The 17817-nt window shown below is 35.4% G+C and overlaps 1 protein-coding gene and 1 pseudogene across 1 annotated transcript in view; both read left to right on the forward strand.

Annotated features, from left to right (window-relative positions):
• Nucleotides 1–17817, forward strand: part of PAFAH1B1 (platelet activating factor acetylhydrolase 1b regulatory subunit 1) — a 94905-nt gene that overhangs the window by 47663 nt on the left and 29425 nt on the right. The window lies entirely within an intron of this gene.
• Nucleotides 1–17817, forward strand: part of LOC143688021 (adenosylhomocysteinase pseudogene) — a 30369-nt pseudogene continuing 12552 nt past the window's right edge.

Here is a 17817-nt window from a genome sequence, read left to right on the forward strand (position 1 = left end):
TTCTCTGTTTTGTACTTTAAAATAAAAACCTCTCTTATGCATATGTTCTAAGAAATGATCATGATGATAAATAACAACTATGTGATAATATTGTGAGTTATTGATTATATGATAAGAATGGAATGATCTTATGATAAGAATGTTTGTGTTTGTGGATATATTTCATAAATAAAAAAAGAAAACAAAAAAAGCCTCTCTTATAAGGTACAAAGAAGTAAATTAAAATATAATTTTGGAAGATACATTCTAAGATTTAAACTATTCTTAAAAGTGTTTAAATATTGGTTGGGCAATTTGATCTTACTTTAAAACGGGATCTTTGACATAGAGTTATTTACTTCTGCAAACAGACAAATTAGTTGAAATAAGTTTTATCCTAGGTTTGTCTTTTAAATATATTATGTTCAGTAGGAAGATAGGTCCCATAGGAAGATAACTATTTTTTGTCGGAATCTATGTGTTAGAAAAATGGAAATCTTTTCATTGTTGTTATTGCTAGTGCCTCTCCTTTGCCTCATTTTATTTTTATCTTTTATCAGCTAGTAGTTGTTAAAGGATTTGAACTTTATGAGGTGGCTAATTATGATAGTTAATGCAAATATGTAAATAAGAGAGGAGTGAAATGACTTGACTACTGCTGTTTTATAGCATTCTATTTTGTAGGTGAAAAATATGGGGTAAAACTTTAGTTTCATGTTCTAGATGTTTGTTTCCTGTGCCTTTTTAAACTTTTTATTTGGAAATACTTTCAAACTTATGGAAAAGTTGCAAGATTAATATAAAGAATACTCATGTATGTTTTAACCCAAATTCACCTCTTGTTAGCATTTTACACTATTTGTTCCATCATTTGTACAATATATTTATTGTCCTAAACCACTGAGAGTAAGTTGCATACATCATGGATCTTTTAGTATGCAGTTCCTAAGATTAAGAATACTCTTCTATTTAACTACAGTATAGTTTGCAATTTCAGTAAATTTAACTTTGACAGTTTACTTATATTTAATCCACTTTCCATATTCCATCTTGGTCAGTTGAGCACATAATGTCCTTTACAGCATTTGTTTTCCCTCCAGTACACTCTCCAGTGTACAATCAGTTGTTACATGTAGTTGTGATGTCACTTTAGTTTCATTAATCTAGAATATTTCCTCAGCCTTTCTTTTTTATTTATCACATTGATATTGTTTTTAAAATACTCATCTTGTTTCTATTTTTTGAAAGTTACTCATTTTAAAGTGTTTTCTCATGTTTAAATTCAAGTTATACATTCTTGGCTAGACTATCACATAAACAATTTTCTATTTTTTTCAGGGTATCACATCTACGGGCACCTATGTCCATCTGCCCCTCTTTGGTGTTGTCAATTTCAGTCTTTCAGTCAAGATGTCTGACGTTTCCACTCTCTGGTTATTATTATTTCTCTTACAACAAACAAGTGTGGAGACACTTTTAAGACCTTGCAAACATTCTTTTTTCTTATCAGTATCCCCCCCCCCCCCCTTAGGTTTAACGTCCCAACCATTCTGAGTCTGGCCCAACCATTCTTTTCTACAGTGCTTGCAAATTGAGGATCTTCCACCATTTACTAGCACTCAGCATGAACTTACAGCAAGGGACCTTCCTTCTCTTCCTTTTATTTTCTTTTCATTATGGACTCATGGGCACTCATTTTTTCAATAGCCATTAGTATTAATTCATTACTGTTTTTGTTATTTTGGTGCATGAATTGTCCCAGGTATGGCTGGTAAGAGCCCCTTCAGTTGATTCCTATGTGTGCCTCTATCATTTTAGGGGGATTGCTTCTTTACTTGCCATTTAAGTGGACAGAGCTAGGACATACATGTATATATAAACATATACACAGATACCCTGGTATATGTGTATCTAGGGTTTCCCAGTTTTGGTACTTTTGGCCTTTGCAGCTGCATAATTCATACTGAATGCTGGCATATGCATTCTTGGATGTTTAACATCCCTGGCTTCTACTTAATAGATGCTAGTAGCACCCTCCCCCTATCCAAGTTGTAACAATCAAAATGTCTCCAAGCATCGCCAGTGTCCCCTGATGGCGGGAATAGGGCAAGATCACCCTCATTGAGAATCATCTCTATATTTATTTTAGAAATCATTAGGCTACACCAATACCTCTAATTCCAATCTATCACTTCAAGGTTCTTTTCATTTCTCCTCCTATGCTATGTTTCCGATCCCCTTCCTATTCCCCCTGATTCCCTAAAAACCTCCTGGAAAGAACTCAAAATTTGTATGTAGTCCTTATATAATCAGATACTGTGTTCATAAATTACTTTGCGTAGTTCCCCTCCCTCATGTGGTTTTATTATTCATTTAAAAACCAATTGAGAGTGCAGAGATGGTTTCAATGGTAGAATTCTTGCCTTCTATGTGAGAGACCTGAGTTCAATTCCTGCACCATGCACCACCACCTCCAAAAAAACCTCACAATTGTGTTCGTCTCTTCTGCTATTTCACTGTTTTGTATAGTTATTTCTCCCTCCCATCCTTGTTAATTTCATTTTTTGAATTTGTGGAACATTAGCTAAACAAAACTATAAACTCAGAGGTGTTACTCTCTTCTGTATCCCTTTTGCCTTATTACACCCAACTTCCATCTCTTGTAGGCAACTAATTTCATTGTTTTATAAATATAACAATGATATGTAGGTTTTTCTTATTTCCTTCTTCTTAAATAAAAGATAGTATACTATATGTGTTTTTTTTTATATTTGACTGTTTGTCATAGTTTGCTAGCTGTCAGAATGCAATATACCAGAAACAGAATGGCTTTTAAAAGAGAGAATTTAATAAATTGCTGGTTTACAGTTCTAAGGCCGAGAAAATGCCCCAATTAAAACAAATCTATAGAAATGTCCAATCAAAGGTATCCATCCAGGGAAAGATACCTTGGTTCAAGAAGGCTGAAGTTCAGGGTTTCTCTCTCAAGTGAGAAGGTACATGACGAACACAGTCAGGGCTTGTGTCTCAGCTGGAAGGGCACATGGCGAACACGGTGTCATCTGCTAGCTTTCTCTCCTGTCTTCTGGTTTCATGAAGCTCCCCGGGAGGCATTTTCCTTCTTCATCTCTAAAGGTTGCTGCCTGGTGGACTCTACTTCTCATGGCTATGTCATTCTTTTCTGGCTCTCTCTGAATCACCCATTCTTCAAAATGTTTCCTCTTTTATAGGACTCCAATTACCAGTCAAGACCCACCCACATGGGTGGAGACATGTCGTCACCTAATCCAGTTTAACAACCACTCTTGACTAAATCACATCATCCAGGGAGATGATCTGATTACAGTTGCAAACATACAGTATTGAATAGGAATTATTCTACCTTTATGAAATGGGATTTTGATTAAAACATGGCTTTTCTAGGGGACGTGCATCCTTTCAAAACAGCACTTTATTTTGATGAACAATATCTTTGAAACTCCACATCAGTTTACAGAGATTTTTTTTTTACAGTTGCATAGTACTTCACTGTGTGTATACCATCACTTCTTCAACCAGTCTCTCTTGTTTGGACATTTAGGTAGTTTCCAGTGTAATTAAATTACATTTAATTATCATTTTGTAATTATAAGTAATACTGTCACGTATAACCTTATACATATGAACTTCTGTTTTTTTGGGGGGTATATCTGTTTTTTACTGATTATAGTTTCTAAATCAATTCAGACCTTTTTTTTTTCAAGTTCTTGTGTGAACTTGCTGGGAGTCATACTTATTATCCTCGTAACAGATTAATTTTAAACTTTATGGCCAAAAGTAGAGGTTTTAATTTGATAATTCTAAAGTGAGGAGGAATAACCTAATTTCAAGTGACTAATTTTTTAAAAAATTTAGATAGGAATTAGCACATAAGTGCTGATCAAGTAAAGAAAATTAGCATTATAAACCTAAATTTGGGAAATAAATTTAGCCTTCCAAATTTTAGTAAGGAAATACAGGCTCTTAAAATAAAAGTTATTATCCTGTATTTGAAAATAATACGTATATATATTTACTGTGAAAGGAAGAGACACATGTTGATCTCTTGAAAGTGGGATAAAAAGTTTTGGCACTCAATTGGCCTTCGTAATGTTTTAGCATTTCTGTTAGGGTAGAAAGCAGTAGTTAGCCTGTAAAATTCTTTGAAGTTATTTTTGGTTAGAAATGAGAATACATTTTTTTTTTTTTTACATATTTGAAACATGATTTGAGCAGTACCATTGAAAGTGATTCAGTTCAGTTAACGTGTATTGCTTGCCTTCTATATTCTTAGTGCTCTGGGGCATACAGACATGAATAACAACATGAAAATATTAATATGGACATAACGCATCTTATCTTACAGAGAAATTGAAGATGGGAGAGATTTAAATTACCCAATTTTATGACCAATAATAGAAATAGGACCAGTTTTCTAATTTTAAGTTTACTGTTCATTAAACAATTGTATTACTAAAAGCAAATGGAAAAAATGTAAGCATTACCCTCCTCGAAGTCCTCAATTTCACTTTTCGGAGATGACTACCATTACCTCTGTGTATTGTGTATCTTTTCAGATACTTTTTCATGTTTTTACAAAAATTACATAAACATCTTTTTTCCTTAAAATTTATTCAAATTATATATTATAACCTGTTGTTATTTTTTATCCACCCTTCTGCCTTTTCTGTAAATTTGGAAAATAATTTTATCTGTTAGTTCGCCCTTTAAAAATCACAAGCTTAGACCTCTATTTCTTCGTCAGATTTTATCTGTTGACTCCGCCTGTGAAGGGTGAAATTTTATTTTTGTATTGTCATGGTTGGTACTATTTGCACTTTGTTTAATTTGATGATTACTTCTAATTCTTTTGTGCCACAGCTTTCCCTTTACTGTATTCTTATTTTGAAGCCTATGTTGGTTGACTGGGTTTTGTCATTACGAGTTTTTTTGAGATAGGCTCATAAATGCTCCTCTGAGTCTTTGTAGACCAGAGAACAAATTTCTGTTGCTTTCATAAATGCATGACAAATGAAGGTTAGTGAAAATTCTTAGGAATCATTTTTCCTACTCAGAATTAAAAATATTTTAAAATTATCATATATAAGTTGCAAAGAAAATCTCAAATTCCAAAAAGCAGAAATCATGTAAACCTCATCCATTCACCATAATGCAGCAAAAATTAAAATGAATAGCAAAAGGAGAAATCTTTCCAAGTGAAAAATTTTAAATAAATTCTTGATAAAGAACTTTGGAATTAAAGAGATCAAAATGAAACTTAGAAACTGAAGAAATCGATAATAAGGAGAATATTCATCACAAAAACCTGTGGGATGCCCGGCCCAGTGCCACCCATCCTGTTCCTGCCCCAGTCAGAGGCTCAGCCGTCTGTATCCATACCCATCACTTCATGTGGAAGCACCATGAGCATGTTGGACAAACTGCCCTACAAAGTTGCCAACATCAGCCTGGCCTCTTGGGGATGCAAGGCCCTGGACATTGTGGAGAACAAGATACCGGACCTGATGCACATGCAGGTGATGTATCTGGCCTTAAGCCACTGAAGGGCACCCACATCACCGGCTGCCTGCATATGACTGTGGAGATGACTGTGCCCACTGAGACCATTGTTGCCCTGGGTACTGAGGCACAGTGGTCCAGCTGTAACATCTTCTCTACCTAAGACCTTGTGGCAGCAGCCATTGCCGAGGCCAGCATTCCAGTGTATGCCTGGCAAGATGAAACAGACAAGGAATAACTCTGGTGCATTGAGCAGACACTGTACTTCAAGGACAAGCCCTTAACATTCTGGACGATGGTGGTGACCTCACTAACTTCATCCACACAAGTACCTGCAGCTCCTGTCAGGCATCTGAGGCATGTCCGAGGAGACCACAACTGGGGTCTGCAACCTCTACAAGATGATGGCCAATGGAATCCTGAAGGTGTCTATCATTAACGTCAGTGAGTCTGTCTCCAAGAGCTAATTTGAAATCTCTGTGGCTGGAATCCCTCATAGATGGCATTGGGCGGGTCACAGACGTGATGAGTGTGGGCAAGGTGGCGGTGGTGGAGGGCTGTGGTGACATGGGCAAGGACTGTGCTCAGGTTCTCAGGATTTTGGAGCCTGTGACATCATCATGACATTGGCCCCATCAATGCAGTGGAGGTTGCCATGGAGGGCTATGAGGCGACCACCATGGGTGAGGCCTGTAAGGAGGACAGTATCTTTGTCACCACCACAAGCTGTATTGACATCATCCTTGACTGGTACTTTGAGCTGATGAAGGATGATGCCAGTGTCCAAGAAGCTGGATGAGGTGGTGGCTGAAGCCCGTCGGGGCAAGCTGAATGTGAAGCTTACCAAGCTGGCTGAGAAGCAGGCCCGGTACCTAGACCTGTCCCATGATGGCCTCTTCAAACAGTAACAAATCACTGTTGTTACTGAGAACCTGGTGTTTGCCCTTTGCCTTCCAGGTGGCATCCCTGCCCAGGCCCTACCTCTCCTCCCAAGAACAAATGGCATCAGTGGTGAAAATGGTTTGTCAGTATACCACCCATTGACTCCTTGGGGCTGATCACTCAAACTTTGACTTGTCCTGCATCCCTCTGAAAATGTGGCACAGGACATTGAAGAACCCTGAAGCCCTGGTCACAGTAGAGGTGCAAGGGAGAACACCGCAGGGAACCATGAACTCCGGGGTCTGTTCACTGAGTCCTTAGGCTGAAAGTTAAGCAGCAGTGGTCTAAAGCCAATGTAGTTTACTATCTAGGTCTTCACCCATATGGACTTTGAACTCAAAATGTGCTTGGTTTACAAGTTCACTGGTTCTTTAGCCAATGACAGATGAAGAAAAGCAGACTTGAAGGGCAGAGAGGAACTCTTAGCATTTGAATGGTTCTAAGAACCCGGTTTAGTGCAAGACATTTTCTTAAACCTTAGAATGGTGAAGTTAGCCTTTGAGTCCCCATTTTACAGGAATAAGAATAGACTGTTAAGGGGGCAAGAGAAATGACAGCCAGAGGTTGACAGGGGTCAGAAAAATGTAAAAGCAGATATAGGACTGCCACCACTATATAAATGATGTCTCCTATCACAACCCTGGGCCAAAAAGAAATTAATTTGGTTTATATGTGTTGTAAAAGAGCAGAAAGGTGGATAAATAAAACATTTTGTACCTAAAAACAAAGCAAAAAACCTATGGGATCTAGTTAAGACGGCAAACAGAAAATTGTGTGGTCTTTAGTGCATTCTCAAAAAAATAAAGATAAAAAATGAACTAAGTATTTGATTCAAGAAACAAGAAGGGTTTTGAGATGATGGTAGAGTAAAAAGTTCCAGGAATTGGTCCTTCCGCCAACAAAAAAAACGTTGAACTGATAGGAACTGAGTAGACTACTTTGAAATTCAGGAAGATAGTGTGACACTTGCAGTCCCCAAGAAAGAGGTGGGGGAATTAGATTTCCATAGTTAACAACATAATATTCAGAATGTCCAGTCCTCAACAAAAAATTACAAAACAAACAGGAAAGTATGGTCCATTGACAGCGAAAAAAGAAGTTGACAGATACCATCCCCAAGGAAGCTCATACATTAGAACTATTAGTCAAAGATATTAAATCAACTGTCTTAAATATATTCAGTGAGCTTAAGGAAACTATGGACAAAAAATGAAACAAATTGGGGAAATTGAACAAAATAAAGAAATAGAAATTATAAAAAGGAAACATTTTGTAGCTAAAAAGTATAATCATTGAAATGAACTCACCAGAGAGGAATTCAACTGCAAATTTGAACAGGCAGATGAAAGGGCCAGTGAATATGAAGATAAGAATATTGAAATTATCTAATGTGAACAGCAAAAAGAAAGAGTGAAGGAAGCTATACAGAGCCTGAGGGATCTGTGGGACACTTTTAAACATACCAACGTAATCATCATTGGAGTCCCAGAAGGATAAGAGAGAGAGAAAGGGGCAGAAAAAGTATATGAAGAAATGAAGCCTGCAACCTCCCCAGTGTGTTGAAAAACGTGAATATACACTTCCAAGAAGCGCAGGAAACTCCAAGCAAGATAAGCTCAAAGAGATCCACACCAAGATACATTATAGTAAAATTGGCAAAGTCCAAAAATGGAGAATTTTGAAAGCAGCAAAAGAGAATTGACTTGTTATGTATCAAGGAATCCTTAATGCAGTTAATAGCCTATTTTTTTTAAATCAGAAATGATGGGGACCAGAAGGCAGCATGATGGCATTTTAAAAATTTCTTGAATAATATAGATAGATAAAAGCCGAAGGAGTTAAATAACATATGACCTGCCCTATAAGAAATACCAGAGGGAGTCCTTCAAGTTGGTATAAAAGAATACTAAATAATAGCTTGGCACTGTAAGAAGAAATAAGGAACAGGGGTAAAAATAATGGTCTAGGTAAATATAAAATCCTGTATTGTTGTACTTTTGTAAAAGCACATTTTCCTCCCTATGTGATTTGAAAGGCAAATATGTAAAACAGTGATTAAATTCTGAATTAATGAGCATACAATGTAAAAAGCAGTAATTCAAGACAATAATATCTTAAAGAGGAAGGGGCAAAGATGTATATGAGTAGAATGTTGCTATTCTACCAAAACTAACTTTGTGTTGTTATTCATACTAGGTTAAGATCTTCATTCTAATCACAAAGGTAACTACTAAGAAAATATAGAAAAATGTAGGAAGAACTCAAAATGGTATACTATGAAAACATCAACTAAATATATATTCTTAAAAAGACAGTCATGGAATAATTGAGGGACAGAAAACATGTGGTGCAGAAAACAAATAGATAAATGATAGAAATGATCCCTCCTGTAATTACCTTAAGTATAAATAGATTAAACTTTCTTATTAAAAGGCAGGGATTGGGAGTTTGGATACAAAACCATGATCGGTCTATATACAAGAGACTCACTTTAGATACAAAGACACAAAGAGGCTGAAAGTAGAAGGATATACAAAAATATTCATGTGAATAATAATCAAAAGAGAGGCCAGAGTGGCTGTATTATTATAAAATCAGGGAAAATAGACTTTAAGTCAAAAAGGTTATAAGGGACAAAGAAGGTCATTTTAAAAGTTTCAGTCCAATAATAAAATTATAAACATACATACATCTAACAGAGCCCAAAATATATGAAGCAAAAATTCACAATTTGAAGAAATAGTTGGTTCTACAATAATATTGGAGACTTCAGTATACCACTTTTGATAATTGATAAAACATCTGGATAGAGGATCGGTAAGGAAATAGAGGATTTGAACAGCTCTATAAGTCAGTTGTACCTAACGGAAACATAGAACACTGTACCAAAAGTTCTGAATTCACAAATGTATTGAAGACACACTTTTCTCAAGTGCGTATGAATCATTCTACAGGATAGGCCACATGTTTGACCACAAATCAAGTCCCAGTAAAAAGATTGAAGTCATATAAAGTTCTTTCTCTGACCATAATGGAATGAAGTGAGAAATCCGGAACAGAAAGAAAACTGGAAAATTTACAAATATGTGGAAATTAAACACCATACTCTTAAACCCCAGTGGGTCAAAGAAGAAATTACAAGGGAAATGAGAAAATGCTTAGAGACAAATGAAATGAAAACACACCACACTAAGCTTAATAGGATAAAATGAAGGCGGTGCTCAGAGCAAAGATTATAGCTGAAAATGCCAGTGTTAGGAAAGAAGAAAGATCATAAATCAATAACATAACTTCACACTTAAAGGAACTAGAATAAAAGCAGTCTAAACCCAAAGTTAGCAAAAGAAAGAAAATAGTAAAGATTAGAACAGAGATAAATGAAATAGAGGATAGAAAATGTGCAGAATTGACAAAAAACAGAAGTTGATTCTTTGAAAAGATCATCAAAATGATGAAATATTTAGCCTGACTATAGAAAAAAAGATGTAACTAAAATCAGGAAGAAAGTGGTAAACTTACTGTTGACCTTACGGAATTAAAAAGGGCTAAAGGGAAGAATACTATGAACAATTATCAACAAATTAGATAACCTGGATGAAATGGGCATATTCATAGAAACATACAGATTACTTAAACTAAGTCAAGAGCAGACAGAAAATATCAGCAGATCTAGAACAATTAAAGAGATAGAATCTGCATTCAAAAGCATCCCAAATAAAGGAAAGTACAGGACTGGGTGCTTCACTTCTAAATTTTATGAAATATTTAAAGAATAAACACTAATATTTCTCAAATTATTCCAGATAATTTATCTCAAATTATTCCAGATAATTTGAGAGGTGGGAACACTTCCTAATTCATTCTGTGAAGATACCATTACTCTGATACCAAAGCAAGAGAAAGACATCACAACAAAAGAAAACTACAGGCTAATTTCTCTTACATATTTAGGTGCAGAAACCTTAATAAAATATTAGCAAATCAAATCCAGCAGCATGTTAAAGGGATTATACATCACAACCCAGTGGGATATATTCCAGGAATGCAAGTGTGGTTCAGCATATGAAAACCAAGTAACGTAATATTCCACATGAACAGAATGAAGGGAATAAAAGCACACGATCATCTCAGTTAATGCAGAACAGGTGTTTGACAAAATCCAATAACCTTTCATGATAAAAGCACTCAGGTGTGTTAGGAATAGAAGGAAAAAACTTTCTCAGTATGATAAAGGGCATTTATGAAATGAAAAACACTGAGGCTAGGCATTGCTAACAAGGATATGGAAAAATAGCTTTGTTTAGTCACTGGAGGTAAGAATTTATATTGTTAAAATTTCTTTAAAGATTAGTTTGACGTTATCTTTTCATGTTAAAACATGCATGTATACACACACACAGAACTGTTTCTTTAGGTTTCTGTGTCTGTAGATGCACAGATAAAGGCAGGAAAGGATACACATTAAACTACTAACAGAGGTTGCCTCTGAAGAGAAGAATGAGATGGGATGGAGGTGGAATGAGAGATTTGTAGCTGTGTTGTTCCAGTTATTTTTTTTGTGTGAATAAAGGTAAAATTTTTAATGATTGTGTGTATTTGAGAAACATTCCACTGTTGTATCTTTTCCCTCATAGCTTGTGTTCTTTGAATGCCTCATTTAAATAGGTCAGCAGTTCTTAATAGATTTTATTTTAAATAAGAAAACTATATATAATTAATATACTTTGGCATTGTAGGTTGCAAAAGAGAAGTTTCAAGTCGTCCTGATGTTTCTTCTCTGCCTAGAGGTCCATATATTCTTTCTTTTGTCTCCATATTCACTAAACTAAATTTTGGTGTATGTAATTCAGCAACCCCTCCCAGTATTAAGGTGTACCGTTTTCTACTACAGATTTGGTTCTTTATTTTAGGATCATTCTCTTTTATTTTATTTGGATATAATATCCTGCCTTTTTGGACTCCTTTATCTTTTTAGTTTTCCTTTTGATTTCTTTAGGAATATAGAATATTCATCTATAATTTTCTGTTGCTTCCTGTGTTTATTCTTTCTGTCTAAACAAAGCTTGTGTTTCCCCCTATTTTACTTGTTTCTTTTCCACTTCCCCCTCTTCAGAAAAAAAAGTTAGATGGTCTTTTATGGGGGGGGGTAGGTGGGTGCATGGTCTGGGAATCGAACCTGGGTCTCCCGCTACATGGTCTTTTTAAAGTGATTATTTTGGTATATATGGTTGTAAGCAGAAAAGAAGGGCCTGTTTATTAGTGATATTGTTGTGCTGTTGGATGACCAAAATTGTAGCTGCTCAGCAGTTATTTTGCTTCTATCTTCTCTGTTAAGGAAGAGGTTTGTTAGATGGAGAAGGCCAAATGAACCTTGGTAAGAGGATTAAAACCTAAAATGGGTAAGGTAGATAGTAAAAGAATACCTGGCTGCTTTAAATGAATTCAGGTTCCTGTCCTTGGGGGCTGCATTCCTTGATTATTGACAGAATGGAGGACGGTAAGGCATATGCCTGTGAGTTTGTCATTACTCTTGGGCTAAATTCCTCTTTAAATTATTACTGACCCAGTCTGGCTTAACAGAGAACAAGACTGTATTTTCTTTAAATTTTAAAGTTTTTTTTCTTAAGAATAATATATATCGGGTAAATAGAAAAGAAAACCATATAAAAGTATATAAAAATTGAATAAAAAATGTCTTCTTGGTTTCTAAGCCCTTTCAAGGAGACTCTGCTAAGATTTACTTCGAATCTGAAGTAAGAGGTGTGCTGTATGCACACTATGCTTGGTTTTCAGAAAAGTGTGAAATATTCATGTGTACAAGGCAGATGGGTATTGGCTGAATGACAATAATACAAGAGTGGCTACAACTAAAGAGATGTTTGAATCACTACACTTTGTCTTGTTTCAAGTTTGTTTTTTTTAAATACTTTTTTTAAATTATTACCCATTTTTATTTTATTATTTTATTTTTTTATTTTTTACATGGGTAGGCACCGGGAATCGAACCCGGGTCCTCTGGCATGGTAGGCAAGCATTCTTGCCTGCTGAGGCCCCGTGGCCCTGTCTTGTTTCAAGTTTTAAAAATAGAGAGGGCACTCTTGCCATTTTATAGATGACATAGACCTGTAAAATACATTGAAGAACAGAATCAGAACTGCAAATAATGGGGAAGATGATGAAATATATAAAACATGACTGCATACTTAAGAATTTTTAGAGAGTAATAAATCCATTACTTTGAGGTGAATTACTATAAAAGGTAATATGATTATTTAAAAGTTTATTTTTTTAATTAGTGTAGAATAGTTTAGAGAAAATTAAGCAGTCCAGATAGGAGGGTAAAATTGAAAGTATCTTCTGGGAGGACATTTTGGTGGCATTTATTAAAATTTAAATTTGAAGTTATTGGTAACTTTTGATTTGTTGAAGCTGCTGGAATGTACCAAAAATTGATTGGCTTTTAGAATGGGTGTTTATTCATTTACAAATTTACAGTTCTAAAGCCATGAAAATGTCCCAATTAAAGCATCAGAAATTCAGTACCTTCTCTAAAGAAAGTCTGCTGGCAACTGTGGTTCTTCTGTCACCAGGAAGGCACATGGCCGGCATCTGTTCGTCCTTCTTCCCTGGTTTTGTTGCTTGTGGGTTCTGGTTATTTCACCTTCTGTGGGTGCTTGCTTGCTTCTCCTGGGGCTTTTCTGTCTGAGCTCTCTCAGCTTTTTCTGCTTTTTTATCCTCTCACAAATGACTCCAGTAAATAATTAAGACCCACCTTGAATTGAGTGGGTCACATCTCAGTTGAAACAACTTAATCTAAAGGTCCTACCTGTAATAGGTCTGCACCCACAGGAATGGATTAAAAGAACATGGTATTTTCTGGAAGTACATAACAGCTTCAGACCAGCATAGTAACCAAATAATTCTGCTTCCTGAAGATACCTTACAGAAACACGCAGTTCTTAGAAACTAGAACCAAGCCAGAGAGACTGGCTTAGAACCCAGTTTCTAGATTCCCCCCCCCCCCCCCACACCCCCAGTATTAAATGTTACCTATCAGTAGATTTTGGACATACAAGTAGAACATTAAGGACTTTTGAAATCTGATGATTAGGAAAATAGTCCTTACCTGTAACTTGGGTATACCTTATTATAAAATTATGATAATTAAATATAAAATACATGTGAAATCTGGTATGAAATAAATTATTTTACTTTCTTGTATAATGTTCAGTTATCTAATTTTAATATTTTATTGCTGTTTCTTATTTTAATTAATTAATTTTTTTTTTTGCATGGGCAGGCATCAGGAATCGAACCCGGGTCTCCAGCATGGCAGGCGAGAACTCTGCCTGCTGAGCCACTGTGGCCTGCCTGTTGTTTCTTATTTTAAAACAAAGTTAATTGCAAAAATAAAATTATAGGTGTTCATAGATGAAATTGTAATCTCACAATTTCTAGAAATTTTTTTGTTTAGAAATTATTATGAATTAGAACAGTTGTTTGGTTGTTCTTTTGTGAATTGCCTGTTCATGGCATTGCTGCATTTTTTTTCCTGTTGGAGCATTTATATTTTTCTTGTCGATTTCTAAGAAGAGTTTAGTGTAGAATAGTCACCCTTTGTCATATGTTGGAGATAAGTTTCATATAGTAAAATCTGTGTCTTTCCCTTGATTATTCACTTTAGCGTCATTCTTGAGAAGGCTTTCACTAATCTTGATAACCTAAATGTTCATTTTATTTTTAAGGCACTTTTATGCTTTCCATTTTTTAAATTCTATCTTAAGCTAGCTGGAATTTATTTTTGTTGATTATGTGATCAAGGTATTTTTCTGAGTCATCATCCACCTCTCCAATTTATTGAACAGTCTTTTCCTTATTGATTTGAAAGCACCTTTGTACAAAGCCTTTCATTGAGTTTGGTTTTGCTCTGCTTTCAGGAGCTGTAAAGACACTGTTATATCTTTAAAAACTCCCAGGAGTAGAAATACTGAGTGTCATAATTTATGTAAGTGTAGTTCAGTGGTAGAATTCTTGCCTACCATATAGGAGACCCAGGTTCGATTCCTGGTTCATGCACTTCCCCAAAAAACACAAAAAACAAACAGAGTTCAACAAGTGTTGTAATAACAGGATACTGACATGGAAAAATAATGAAATGTGACCCTGCCATACAGCATACAAAAAAAAATTTATGCACAAATTTTTGAGTCTTTTGCCAAGTGGTTTTCCAAAATGGTGGCTCCAACATTCGCGCTGGTTAATTATCGTCTCTGAAGGCATGTGTATTAACATTCAGGTATGTTTTATTAATTTAATAGCTGAACAGTAATATGTTAGTATTAAAGTAGCTGATGAGATCTCTATTTTACATAGGGAAACTGAAGTCTGAAAAGTTAACTGTTAGTGGCTTGAAAATTTGGGATTCAAATCTCGATCTTTTGAAGCTGTATTCCTTATCGTGTGCTTTTTTTTTTTTTTTTTTTTTGCATGGGGATCAACACGGTAATCCCCTGACCAAAAGGGGGAAAAGAATTTTAACACATAAGGTATCAGTGACTGAGAGAGTTCAGAGTCTAATACTCGAGACAAGCTTCAGCTAGATATTGCTATTTACCATGGTTTGCTAAACCTCAACCAAACCCATTTCTGCCAACCCTAAAGAACACCTAGGGCTTTATCTGAGATTCTACAATGGTTCCATGCATTATGATTACTTTCCAGAAACCTGCAACTTCCAGATGGGTTCCTAGGCCAGATAAGTCCTGAAAACCAGAACATCAGCTAGTTCCATTCCCCTATCCCATGTTATCGACTGGGCTTTCCAACATGGGAAAGTTAGAATGGGTTTAGCTCAAATACCCCTGAAGATTCGGATCAAAGGAGAAGATGGGGTTATGACAGAGAAGATAGAATTTTAACAAATGCGTATGATTGCTGAATCATTATATTGATATTTATTTTAGTCTCCAGTGTCTTGGAGCAGATAAAAGTAAACACCTAAAATTGTGGAATTGTAACCTATACGAAACTCTGAGTCTGTTCTAAAACTAGTTGTTGGGGTATGCTTTGAAATTTATTGCTTTGTTGTGTATATGTTATTTTTCACAATAAAAAAAGAAAAAAAATTAATTCCTCCCTCCCCATAAATACAGTCTGTCCGTGTATTGTTTCTTCAACAGTTTGTCCCTTGAATTGGCCAAAGTGTAAACAGCCAATTGGTGGATTAAGTATTTCTTTATGTATTCTGCTGTCATGATGTTACACAGACAAACAATATCTGGTACATGGCAGATACTCAATAAATTTAATGACTATTATTAATAAATAGTACATCTATAAAATGAATAAATAAATAAAACTTTGGCTCAGTTTAATTGAAGAGTACTTTGAAAGTGCAAGTTAAGACTGCTTATTGTTCACACTATTTATCTGTGTCAGGATTGTCTTAATAGTGGACAACAAAAGCAAAGTACATGACTGAATTGGATGCTGGGCTGTAATGACACCATAGGTGTAATTCATAACTTCTCAGTTTTAAGTGTTTATGTTTATAAAAGCAGCTATGTATTTTCACTGACTATAAAAATATTATACATTTAAACATAAACTTTTAAATAATATATTGCTTTTATCCAGCTAAGTTTTTGAGGTTCTGTTCTTTATAAATTTTTAAAGTTTGATAATCTTGGAGCCTGGTTTTCCACAGATTCCTTGGGCTCTGTTCACTTTTCTTTATTCTTTTCTGTTTCTGCTCCTCAGACTGGATGATTTCAATTATTTTAACTTCAAGCTGTGTAATTCCTTCTTCTACGGCTCCAATCTTCTGTTGATCACCCCCTAGGAATTTGTTATGTTTTTCAGCTCTTTTTCGGTTCCTTTTCATAATTTCATTTCTCTGTTGATACTCTGTGTTCTCTGTTGTTTTTCTGAGTTCAGTTCTTTTTCTGTGTTTTCCTTTAGCTCTTTGAATATATATATATATATGTTTTTTGCATTCACTTGTTATACATTTCAGTAAGGTTTGGAATTTTCATAAAGAGTGGGTATTCCTCTCGAACAGAAAAACATTTAGAAATAAAGGCAGCATAATAAATGAGGTCAACAAGATTACAAGAACAACAGTAATATAAAAAATCAGTTGTATGTCTGTACTCTAGCAATGAACAAATAAAAAATTAAGAAAATTCCATTTAAAATTTAGTAGATTGAAATGTTAGTGATTAATGAAAGGGAGGGATAAGGGGTATGGTATATGTGAAATTTTTTTTGTTTTCTTTTTATTTCTTTTTCTGAATTGATGCAAATGTTCTAAGAAATGATCGTGATGATGAATATACAACTATGTGATGAAAAAGAATGTTCATATTGTATGTAGATTGGTTTTATTAATAAAAATTTTAAAAAGGATAAAAGAAAATTCCATTTATAAGGCATTAAAAAGAATAAAACACTTAGGAAAACTACGAAATGTCATTGCAAGAAATTAAAGAAGACCTAAATAAATGGAAAGACATTCCATATTCGTTGAACATACTTAAGACCATTGTTTGGAATGTCTGGGGTCAGATCTCTTCTTGTTGTTGGTTTTTCTAATGCTTTAATCTTGGACATTTTGGATATTTTAGTGTAAAAGTTAGATTCCAAGGTATTTTCTATTCCTTAGGCTTGTATCCAGTTAGTGTTATGAGCTTTCCTTGAATTCCAGGAACCAACCAAAAAATAAAAGAAGGAAAAAAAGAAAACATCTTTCCCAGTCTTTGCAGAATGACCTGTGAGAGTGCTTTCCTTCAAGACTCATCCATACAATGAGTTTGGAGAATTCCTCCAGGCCAAAGCATAGGGGTCTCTTTTTTCCTTTCTGTGTATACCTCTTGGCACACGTGGCCTTAGGAATTCCTCTGTTTACAAGCTGCAAATGTCTCCTCTTCCTAGGAAACAATTTTTCTCATTGTCCCAGGCACTGCACTGTATGTCTTACAGTCAGTGATCTCTTGCCCCAGACAGCATGACTTGCATGCCCTTTCACAGAGTTCTGTAGGAGTCACACCACCTTTTACACTCAGGGCATGTTCTGGGACCGCAAGTCCTTCAGGCCAGCACCAGACACATTGAATCAGACATGCATACTGCTGGTATGTGCGTGAGAGTTACTCTGTTCCCTCTTTAGCTGGGACCAGGGATCTGTACGGAATTGCTGGTTGGCTCCACAACAGGCCAGTGAGGGAATGGCAAGGGGATAGAGGGTGCCAAGAGATCCTACTGCTTAAATTGCTTTTTTCTTGATTTGACACCCGCCCTGTTACTGCAATCCTTTAACCGTTTTCTGGCACCTTTAGAGAGATGTTGCTGCCAGTTCTG

Source organism: Tamandua tetradactyla, chromosome 6, assembly GCF_023851605.1.
Source record: "Tamandua tetradactyla isolate mTamTet1 chromosome 6, mTamTet1.pri, whole genome shotgun sequence".
Classification (NCBI taxonomy): Eukaryota; Metazoa; Chordata; class Mammalia; order Pilosa; family Myrmecophagidae; genus Tamandua; species Tamandua tetradactyla.